The 12,268-nt window shown below is 39.1% G+C and overlaps 1 protein-coding gene across 1 annotated transcript in view; it reads left to right on the top strand.

Moving 5' to 3' along the window:
• HS6ST2 (heparan sulfate 6-O-sulfotransferase 2) overlaps positions 1-12,268 on the top strand; it is a 332,785-nt gene that overhangs the window by 259,468 nt on the left and 61,049 nt on the right. The window lies entirely within an intron of this gene.

Below are 12,268 nucleotides of genomic sequence, written 5' to 3'. Positions count from 1 at the left end.
GAAAAGGCAGCCAGGTAGGTAGTCATGCAAACAGACAGACTGGCCGCATGTATGCATATATTAGCTTAACAAAAAGAGGAGAAGACCAAAATTATAGTGGACCAGTGCACCATGAATCACAGAGATCACCAGCCAGACCCCAAAATCATTTAATCACTTCTGCTGTTGCCATGGTGATCTGAGGAATTGGCAGCTTTCCTTTGCTTGGCACTAGCCCATCTTTCCAGGGGCCACTGTTGAATCATTTTATGACTGGCTTGGCCATTTCTCTTTACTCCACAGGCTCAGAAGAGTAGTTGTGTGAGAATCTGTAATGGCTTTTGCTGTCCAAATGGAAGAAGAACTCAGATGTCAGGCTCTGTACATATAACTATAACCTCGGCTTCCCCAGTCAAATATCCTCTCTGAGAGATGGGTAGAGAGTGGCTACTCTTACTACTTAAGGATGAGTAAACTCAAATGGGGTTTTCCCCCCAACATTCTTTCTGGATACTTGTCTATGTTTCTAAAGTTCTATGGATATTTTTTAGTACACTGCGTTTCCCAGGCTCTCAAATTCTGGTACTTTTAAACTTTTGTGAATCTTGTTTGCAGGGTTGTAGAACCAGTGAAGATAATTGGTACTTATCAAGGTTCTAGCCATAGAATGACTTTAGTAATGAGCTAATAAAGTACTTAGTAAGACAAATAGAGTGCAACAGAAATGTGAGGCCTCAGACAGGTTTTAGTATCTGGCTTATTTCATTTTCATCAGGTTTGGCAGAAAACAAAACATGATTTTTTTTGCGCTGCTTACAACTTATCATCTCCCTCTAAAAGAATAGCCCATGAGTTTAGCTTGAGGGTGCATGGCCTGATAGTAGGTTGACCTCCAGCTGAATTTTATTGGAGGTCGTTTTCTTGAGAAATTTCTGTGACATCTAAGATGCCATTTTGAATTTATGCAGCTCTTTACATTCGGATGCCAGTAACACATGTTAAAAGAAAAGTAACTCCACAATAATGTGTTTTCTCAGTGCAAGATAGTTCATCAAAATAATAGAACCTATATCACACCTATTATTATATTACTTTGTTAAGTGGATCATGCAATCACTAGAACCCCTACTTTGGCAGGCCAAGTAAATCCTGAGAAAAAGGTTGGGGTATGATGTGTGAGGAAGTTGAGGAGGCATGGCTGGATATGGGCAAGTGTGTTTTTACTCCAAGTGACTGATGATGTTGGCTGAGTCATATGGAGCCTCCTTGGAGAGGATATTGGATGGCTGGGGACAGGCTTGCTTTCCATGTGCATCTCCAGCTTGAACTCTCCCCTAGGATTCAGACTTGTATAACCAACATCCCACTCCATATCTTCACTGGGAAGCTTAATTGGTATATCAAACCTTACCTTCCCCCCCCCCAACAAACTTCTCACTTTTCCCCAAAACTTACTCCTTTCACAATCTTTCTCACCTTAGTAAATGGAAACTCTATGCTTTCAGTTGCTCAGGCAAAAGTTCTCAGCATGTCTATCACATTACTTTTCTTCTCCCAGAACACATCTAACCCATTAACAAATTCTTTCTGTTCTGCCTTCTTAAACTATTTGGAATCTGACCACTTCTCATCCCCATCTCCTTGGCCATCCTTGTCCAAGCTACCATCATTTTTACATGGGCTACTTTAAAAGGCTCCTGGCCAGTTCCCTTGTTTCTTGTTTCCACCATTGGTCTCCTATATCCTGTTCTTCACTCAGTAGCTAAGCTGATGATCCTTTTAAAATGTTAATTTGTATCTTGTCACTCACCTGTTCAAAACCCTAATGTGGTACTTATCTCATGAAAAATATAAGACTGAGGCCCACCCATGGCTGGGAAGGCCCTATACATCTGGCCCCTGTTTCTTCTCTGATGTCATATTTGATTGCTTTGCTTTGTGCCCATTCCTCTCTAGTCACATGAGTCTCCTTGGTATACTTTAAATATACCAGGACTGTTCCTACCTCAGGGACTTTGCACTTGCTTCTTTCTCTTCCTGGAAAGCATTTCCTTAGATATTTACAGGGCTTGGTTCTTAAATTCAATCAGGTCTTTCCTCCAATGTCAAAAGAATTAGATTGCCAAGAAATCTGATTCTTAAAAAGAGTTCACTGGGCTTGGCCAGCATGCAGACACTGATGACCTTTGAAAAAGCAGCTGCAGTCAAGTGGTGGAAGAAGAGACAGTTTGTTTTCTAACCCCCCACCTTCCTTACTAGACTGTGTGCTGCTTGAGTTCAGTGCTGTTGTCTCATTCATGCTCACGTTTCCAGCATTCAGCATAGTGCTTGAAATCCAGTAAGTTTTTGCTCAGTGTTTGTGGAATGAGGGCACGAATGTTAGTTTTAAATAATTGGTTACATTAAAACACATTAAATTGCTGAATGTTGTGATAGCTACCTCAGGGTTGGTTTTTTTTCCAGGAAACATAGTTGTAAAATAAGACCTGGACATTTATTGCAAACCCATTCCCTAAATTCCAACATGTAATTTAGAGGTTTTTGGTACACACAAGGTTGGGGAGATGGAGGCAAGAGACCACCCTAGGTCTCTTAGGGAGATAAGACAGTCTTTGCTTGTTTATTAAGTAGCTCACTTCCCTTTTTTTTTTTTTTTTTTTGAAATCCCTACTGTCCGGACACTGGAAAGATTATTTATTATAAATTCAAAAGCTATCCCTTGGGGTTAAGCAAAATCTTAATGCCTTTAGCTATATTCATATAGTTAACAGTCAGATGGTGGTAAAAATATATTTAATGTGGGCTTCCACAATAAACGTAATTGAGTTTAACTTTCATCTCCTTTATTTCCCCTCCGTTATCTAACTGTGGTGCTGACATTTAAGCACAAGCATAGGATGACTTTACTTTTTACATGTTGCTCTCTCTTTCAGGCTCTGCCTTCTGAGATCTTTCCCTAAACACCAATAAGAGAAAGTTGGCCTACCCTGAAACCCTTTATTCCTAGAACCTGTGACACCAGTGGTAAATGCTGTTTTCCTTTACTGTCTGAGAACTGTATGATGGTCACTTTTGCAGCATGGACTTGCAGGGACCTCTAAGTTAATAGCTGGGAAGTCTTGGCTTCCCATTTGGCATTACTATGCTCCCATTTCTAGCATTATTGTTAAATAACCCCTCTCTGCAAATGTCAGAGTTATAGAATTCAAACCCTCTACTTCCTGAAAGTGATTATGACTTGTAACCTATTGACCCTATTGTTAGGGTCAGTTCCTAGGAGCTGCACTGCCTTACTCTGCTGTCTACCATGCTTATCTTTTTAAAAAAAGATTTTATTTATTTATCTTTAAAGGGGAAGGGAAGGAGATAGGGAGAGAAATATCAATGTATGGCTGCCTTTCGTGTGTCCCCTGCTGAGAACTGGCCTGCAACTCAGGCATGTGCCCTGACTGGGAATTGAACCGTGATACACTGGTTTGCAGGCCCACACTCAATCCACTGAGCTACACCAGCCAGGGCAACCATGGTTATCTTAATGTGAGACATTTACCTATATGGGAAAAGTGACAGGGTCATAAATGTGGCCAGGAATAGGTAGTTGCTCTACCATCCTCTGAGGTTATTCCATACTCCTATGAAAGAGGGTCTTTCGTGACCTTCCTCTGCTATAAATCTAATGCATAATAAATAATTATGAGTATATGCCATACATAGTCATTAAAAATTATCTGTCAGTTGGCCTAGATATAAAAGATGTGGGAGGAATGCAGACATGAAACATGGTTCATGTACCCTCAAAAAGCCCACAGTCTGCAAAAGTTGGAAATAAAGATAAACATGTTGGCATATATTATGATTCAATTTGATATAATCAGATCTGGATAAAATGGAACCAAGAGAAAGGGTTTAATGTCATCTGGGACTGTCTGGAAGCCTACACAATAGAAAAGGCAACAACTATAGGTTTTCAAAGGGAAGCAGGAGTTTGCTGAGGGGAAAAGATGGAGAAGGGCAGTCCAGGCAGAAACAGCAGAATTGTAAACAGCCAGAAGCAGGGAGAAGCATGGGAGATGTAGAAAAGGCATGATGAAAGTCTGGCTTTCATCATAAAGGGTCTTGGAAGCCATGCTGAGGTGCAGATCTGATTTCTTAGGCAGTAAGGGGCCATGTAAGTTGATTGAGCATGGAGAGGTGAGATAGCTGATTCGTCTAAAGAAAACTGGCATAGTGTTGAGGGAAGAAGGGAGTGGGTTTATACTGTGAAAGTTGCTACTTTTCTGGGACAACTATCAGTGGGAAAGGGGGCACAGTTCTAGTCCAAAGGTGTGTATTGTCTGGGCAGAAGAGCTGCAAACCCATCACTTGTCCTGATCCCTATTACACCGAGCATGGGATGAGAGCTGCTTGTTCCAAGGCAAAAGCCCTAGTAGGAGATTGTAATCATGTCTAAAATTACTTCGTTATTGGAACCTTTGTTTGATCTGTGATTAGGAGCTGGATTAAGAAATCAAGTAATCAACTGCTGAAATTGTAACCATAAATTGTTCTATAAACAATCAGCTTCTCTGCCTCCCCCGGCCCAAATAACAAACCTGAAAACAGATGCTTTTCCTGTTGTTTATCCCCTCAAGGGTATTAGCCAGTACTTTTGAGCTGTGCACAAGTCAGAGAACAATGCATGCCAGCCACAATGCCTCTTTATACCGCACATATGGATCACTTGTCTTGTATCTTGCCAGACTAATACAAGACACCCAGGGAACAGGGAACTGGAAACATTTGTAACTTTTTAAGATTTGCTTAGTGAAGGAGAAGAGGTTTACTTTTAACAGAAGGAAGGAAAAACTGCCTTGAATTCAAGATGAAGAATAAAGAGAAAACCCTGAGAGAACTATTGCTTGTTTGATTTGTTGAAAGTAGTTTTTGTCCTGCACATTTTATTCTAGGCCAAAGGCATTGAAATACTACAGCCCATGGAGATAAGTGTTTCCATAAAACAACCTTAGGATTTATTGACTTTTTCTTGTCTGGGACTGCACTGTGCTTAACCTTCCAGACGTGTAATAAATAGTCATAAATTATAAGATCTAGATTTCATTTTGGAAAGACTGGCAGCAACTGGGCAATAATGTCACATGAAGCAACTTATTGTGCAAGGAAAGTACAACTATATAGCCTATTCTGTTATGCCTAGGGACAACCAGACCAAGTGAAGATTGAGGTGTTTGATCACTTCTCTGACGTTAAGAGGTCATAAGCTTCACTATCCTCTGGTGTCATCATTTCCAATTCAAAATATATAAATTATAATATGGAAGGATCCTTAAGATCTTTTCAAACTGTTCCTCTTTACAAAATGAGGATGAAGGCTCATGGAAGACAGGTGACTTGTTCTTTGTCCTTGTTTACTTATAAGCAGTAACAGAGCTATAAATGGGTCTATAATCCAGGTGTCCTGCCCCTTGGAAACAATTCCAGTAGCTCTGTAATAACACTGGCACTTCCACAGAAATTCACTCTGACATGTTGGCATCCTTGACACTTGGCATAATACCACCAACTCTAGCTAACACTTGCATAGTACTTTACAGTTTTCACAGTGCTTTTCACCATAACATCTGTCAGAAATACTGCCAGTGTTGTCACTGGCTTTACAGGTGGCATTTTAAATGACAGTCTGTTGTTGATTTGGATCTCTTTTCTGAAGAGGAATTTAAATTCATTTTTCAAAAAAAAAAGACTGAGGAAAGTTTTTATGTTCTTTTCATTTCCAAAAGAATTTCTGAATTAAAACATTAAAATATTTTGCGTGTGAAATAAAACCATCTCAGAATTAGAATGAATTTAAGATACAGCAAACAGTTCTAGAGGACACATCAGTGCAAGATTCTACCTTAGGAATAAATACTGATAATGGGTTTCCACATACTTCTCTTTAATGCTAAAAACACATGGAAAAGTTGTCTTCCATGAAACTGGTCCCTGGTGCCAAAAAGGTTGGGGACAGCTGCTATAGATTATAATACCCTTACAAGCAACATCTTTGCTGTTGGGCAGGTTGTGGGGACAGGCACTTATTTCGTTTGTATTGATTTCTGGCTAATTACTCATCTATTCACTATGGCATAGCCCATCAAAGGGCCATACAAAGCTAGTCTTTCCAAGGACATTTTTAAAATAATGAAATTCAAGAAAGAACTTAAATACTCATTTAAAGCTTTTTTCTGGATTTTATCACTAAGGATGAAGGAGGGTTGATCCTGGTTGGAGAGAGAAACTCAGGAGATAAATGAAGAGGCCAAAGCTCAGCACTGGAAGGTCAGGAAGGCACATTTTGTACTTTGGAAAATTCAAACTATGAATCATGTGCCATGCAGTTTAAAGATATATTTTGCATTGAAGAGCTGTCATTTAAGCCCATACAGTGAAGGCAGTTTTCTGCTTTCTACCTCTTCCCTAAACACCCATATTATCTGCAACTTAGATCCAAAAAGCACAAATTCTTTCCCTAGTTGAGATTTATTCTCTTAGTTAACAGGGTCAAGACCTTTTTAGCTTCATATGTCCATTACTACCTCTTTGAACTACATTAATGAGATCTTTGTAATTTTCCCATTATTTCTTATATTTCAAATCAATGGCTTAATATGATTATGACCTTTTATTTCCAATTATGTTTTATTTTGGAAATCTTGCCATTTTTTCATGTGTTTCTATAGCTTTCTTGCTTTTGGCTCTTGTGAAGTCTAAGAAAAAGGTTCTCCCACCGCCATCCACTGGCTTTCACGCTCTACTACAATCATCAGAGCCATCTTTAATTTGTCTTTCAGGAGGCTTCTCTGAAATCAAAACACAGCCATCTGCTGATGGGTCTGGTTACTACACTGAGGATTCATATGAGGATTTTTAGAAATGTGGACTGGTGTCTTCTGTTTGGGCAGGCTACAAACAATGCAGCTTTCATTGTGGTTTCTTGTATGAGCATCAGTTTAAATTCTAACTGATTCACCTGAACATTCTAGATACTGTTGTTCAGTTGATAACCTTGAATGATTTCCAGTCAGTCCTTTCAGTCCTTTCTTATCCCAAAGGAGTGTCACTTATGATGAAATTCATTCAGAGAAGTATTGATCCCTCAGCTATCACACTCCATTGATTTTCCCCTCTCCTCGAAGAACAGTGTCCTTCATGGGCCTGGAATTTTTATATTGCCTCTAGGTTCAATGGTTTATTAAGCAAGGGGCTTTATTAAACCAAGCAACACTATAAGATAATGAGACTTGCTTTAACAAACACAGTAGAACTTACACATCTGAATGAGCCCTTACACTGGCTCTCCTTTTTCATTATACTGCCTCTTGCTAGGACAAAGTAATAAGTCAGAGGGTCCATACAAACCCTCCCCCTACTGTTGAGTTCCCGAAAAAACTTGTCATCAACTCCTGTTCTAGGTGACCCCCAAGGAGAGATGACACTTGGATAGAGAGTATCTTGGCATCAGGGCAAAAATGCCCCAAGACTTGCAGAGAAAGAAAAACCACAAATACAGTGGGCACAACAGAGAACATCTATTGGTATATGAGAGATGCATAAAACCAGACTGTTGGAACTAATTATTCTTTATTGTTCCTAAACATATCGTGACTGAGTCACAAAGGACAAAGATAAGGCCTCATTCGACTGTCTTAGAATTCAATAGTACAACTCAGTAATTCCTTTGATAGGAGAGTACATAATAGACATTTTTTGTATCACTGGAGCTTTGTCAAACCAGGTGGTAAGTGGGTTGTTGTTGAAACAATAGTAGTTTGAGCTGTGAGCTTGTACAATTAGGTTTACACTACTATAATGAGGATAAAATCAGAATCATTACTACATATTTATTATAAAATAATTAAATTCTTGTAATCTGCCATGTCTCATTTATCACTGTCATTATTCTTTGAAGTCAGGTGATGAGACTGCCTTCTTTTTACCCCATTTTTTGTTTCTGTGAATGGAGGCATGCCAATCAATTAAGGGACTGGTGTATTGGCTTAGAAAAAGAGCCTTGGTTCTCCAACTCATCATGTGGTGCTCCTCTCACAATCTGGATGAAATCAGGAGCTAGCATCATTCAGAGTCATTATTTATAAAAGTCTAATTAATACCTCTCACTCCCTAATGAGATACTTCTCCTTACTCCACAGACAAGCAGAGCCAAGCAAGCGACATCAGAATGCCAGAATAAATTATTGGGCTTGTTGTGTCAGTCTAGGCAGGGATGAAAAATCACCACAGTGAACTTAATCCAGGAGCAATCAAAGAGCCAAAGTTTTAATTAGTAAGAGTTGTGATTTACATTCTCATTTGGCATCCTAAAACTCTGCATTTGTTTTCAAACCCCTGCAACTCCCTGTTTGTCATTTGACACTGGTTAAGATAGTTAATGTGTTTTTAAATAATGTTATATTTAATGGACCTTTGAAGGCACTGGCATATAGATCTATTTCCTCATACATCAGCAGAAGTATTTCCATTAGGAGAAGTCAGTGAAAGATCACATGTTAGGAGGAACCATAAGAGGAGTAACATTTCAGCTTGGTATCTGGTTATTTCACCTTTACCCACTAAGAAAACTGGCAAAAATTTATCTAGGAGTACAAATATTAGGATTCATTTCTAATTAGAAGAAGAATGATGTCAAAGTACCATGGTGAATAAAAAAACAGAATGGACTTGTTTTTAACAAACACAGCAGAAATAATATATGGAAAGGGGTGCTGATTTTTTCAACATAGTCAAAGTTTTTATGTTGCTGCATTGGTTACTACATCTCACAGATGTAGCATGTTCTCTTGACTCTGCTGAGTAGGGAAACTTCTTTGTCCTTTGAGGATAGATTAGGTTTTTGGAATCACTCAAATATCATTAGATGGTAATTTTGATGTGTTAATTGGATGATAAAGCTGAGTCCTATGGTTGGGGCCAAAAGTGAAGTCTGACTACACAGACATGAATGATATTCATCATGTGTTTCATAACTGTCTGTGAAGAGAGTTCCAGGGAAGAGCTCTAGAAATCTTGTGAACACTAGGAACATCTTTGGGATCTCTATAGAGCTTCTTCAGGTGACAACTTTAAGAGAACCAGCAAGCCCTGGTAGGCTTGCTAAAAGATTTGTTTCAAGACTGTCATAACACCTATATTGTCATTTCACTTGCCAAGGCTCTGAGCCTATTTCTTCCAACAATCTGGATGGAACTAGCATCTTTCATGAGTGTCAATTTACAAAAGTCTAATTAATACATCTACTTGCTAATAAATTTCTCCTTTTGACTCCATAGACATGCAGGGCTAAATATATGATGTCAGAATTCTTTAAGTGAATTATTGAGCCTGTGACAACCTGGGCCAGAATGAAAAATCACCCCACTATATTTAATCCAGGAAATTAGAGGGCTAAAGAATTAATTAATGTGGATTTTAATTTGCTGAAGTCTTGAAAGAGGGAGCTTTTTGTTTGTTCCAGTGCCTTTCTTCACGTGTCCTCTTTGATTATAAGTGAATATGCCTTTGGGAAAAAGAATCTATTTCTTTATTCTGTTCCTTGAAAATCTAGGTGCAAGAAAGAAAAAAGTGGTCTCTAAATCTGCAAAGAGCACCAAATCATTGGATTTGCAGTTCAACTGATGAGTCACTCTCCTGCCCCAAGGAATTGATAGGAGGCATAAAAGAGAATCCTTAATAAAGGGAGCAGATGATAAGAGAACAGGTGGTAGAGTTTGACAAGAGTGCTCTGTCCCAGGAGTCCTGAACAAAGAATTAGAAAGAGGCCCAAGGCAAATAGGGAAAAGTGCTTCTCTGTAGCCTTTGGCCAAGTCACTAGCTCCCAAAAGGATGTTGACAGCAGATATAACTGCTGATGTGGGGACAGGATCCAGGCAGATGAGCAGTGCTAGGCAAGGAAAGCCCCAAGCTCACCAACAAAAAAATGACTCAACAGGAGCAATCCTTCCTGCTGTCCAATGAGCAGTTGGTTTGGGGAACCATTGGTCTAAGGCCTATGTTCAAATCCATATGCCTCCATGTTTTCCAACCTCTTCCCCAGTGTCAAATTAGATCATTAAGAAAGCTACGTCTACACTACATGAGCTTAGCTGCCTACAGGTTGCTGCTACTACTTAACTTCTAATGTGGTTTTCTCAGCCGTTAAATAAACATGGGTGAATTTTACAGTATGGAAATTATACTCTACTCAAATTGACTTTTTAAAGTCTGTAAAAGACACTGTCCTGTGGAGAATGCTTCTGCATTCCCCCCCCCCCAAATATTTGCTTACACTTGGCACTAGGAATAAGTTTGACTCTCCTGACAAAATGATGTCCTTCCTTTTTAAAAAGGCAAATGTTTATATAATCTGAAGAGAAACCAGAGTATGCCTTCCTTTTTATCACAAGTTCAGAATGCTGTTACCCAGTATGTTTCCCTTATGGCCTCAGCTGCTAGAAAATTCAGAGCTAGCTCTAGCACTCAGTTTTTACTAACCCTGCAGTCCAACATTTTGAGAGTGAATCTCTCTTTAAAAAATATTGTTATTGATCTTTTTTCAGGGTCATAGTATAGGTGTACTTTAGGATAAGCTACCTTCAATGCAGCATAGTGGTAGATTATAAATTACCAAAAAATAATATTGCTGTGGCCTAGCCTGAGATGGTTTAATATGAACCTGCAATCTTCCTAGCCCACGCTATTGGCTCTGATCTCAATTAGTCACAGACCCATTTTCACACTAGATGTGATGCTTTTCCAAGTGTAAATTTTTAATTGTAATTTTATATGCCTCTAAGTATCAGAAAATGGCAGGGGACATAGAGCAGCATGTACCTCCCGTTGTTGTTGGTTTTTTTCCTTTATTTCTGCAGCCAATTGTATAAAACTACCAAGAAGGAAATTTTCATTTAAACCAGAACCTTTTAGCATGGGGATTGGCTGACCCGTGTCAATTACTGATGCTAGGATTGTTGTAGTCAGTGCCTTCCTGGACTTTCTGTTTGTGGCCATCAACTGATAGAATTAATTGCTCTATCTGCTAATTTCTTGAAATGGACTATCTCTTCCCAATGAGATGTTCAGGAAACAGAGACTCTGTACTGTGCCCAGATACCAAAACTGGAGGGGTCAGGGCCCAAGTGTGTGAATCTGTGGCTTGCTGCAACTCACAGTCTCACATAGGTATGGATAAACTTTCTCTAGAACCATGGGGAGGTGGACAGTGTACCTTGATGAGGCTTGGCTGAGGACTGACAAAATGGCAAGGAGTCAGTAAAGGACATTTGCCCTTATTTTAAACAAAACTCCCATCTAGGCCTACTAGGGAATTCAAAGAAACAGTAACTTTTCCACAGTAAGAGGGTCACACTTTCTATCTTGTGTTTTATCTCCCACTTGGGTTTCTGAAACTTTAATGCCAAACTCTTTTCCCATAAGCCTTAGACAAGCTGAGAATATCAAAGGTGACTTTAATAAGCCATGCTAAAAATGGAGAAGGAAAACATAATTAGCATACAGTAGACCAGGTCACAAAATCTATGATTTAAAAAAATTCCAGGAGAAACACTGAACAACTCTTATAAGAACATTTTATTTGCTGCTAAGCCACAAAAATTGTTTGTATCCCTTTTTAGGCAACTTTCTGGGTTGCCTCTCCTCCCAAGTCTGGATTTCTCTGAGATAAATATCATTTGTGTCCCTTTAAGTGTCAACTCTGCTTTCCCTGGTTGGAATCTTCTGTTCTACTTCCAGGGCCCTCCCCTTCTTGATGCAATCTGAAGAACTGGTCTTAGGCAAGGTCATGATAAATAAATGACACTCTTGAGCCCTAATGAAGGTTCTACCCCTTCACAGCTTAAGTTATGTGCCTATATCACACAGAGTTATTCTTTACAATTCATCACTGGGGTGTCCTGACCCATACATCCTGCACTGATTCATGGTATTTTTTATAACAAAGTCAAGACAGTCATTTGCTCACAAAGGTTAATGGAAGTAAGGAATAAGGCAGGTTCTTTTCATAGTAGAATGTACTTTTGGCTAGTATTGAGGTCATTTTCTACAAGGACTTAGTTCTGTACTTCATTTAGACTTTTACAAGCTTACTTTTAAATAAGTATCATTTTGCCTTTCATGTTTTTATCACCGACTATAGTCTTCTATCTCTCCATTTCTCCATTTTCTGTAACCCAAGAAGGGCCCCCAAACAATGAGATCTTGCACTGTGATTTCAGTGTTTGCTATAGAGAAATGCATG

This window comes from Artibeus jamaicensis, unplaced genomic scaffold (assembly GCF_021234435.1).
Source record: "Artibeus jamaicensis isolate MK-2021 breed Jamaican fruit bat unplaced genomic scaffold, CSHL_Jam_final contig_240, whole genome shotgun sequence".
NCBI lineage: Eukaryota > Metazoa > Chordata > Mammalia > Chiroptera > Phyllostomidae > Artibeus > Artibeus jamaicensis.
The sequence above is the reverse complement of the archived record's forward strand: the minus strand, read 5'-3'. Positions and strand labels throughout refer to the sequence as shown.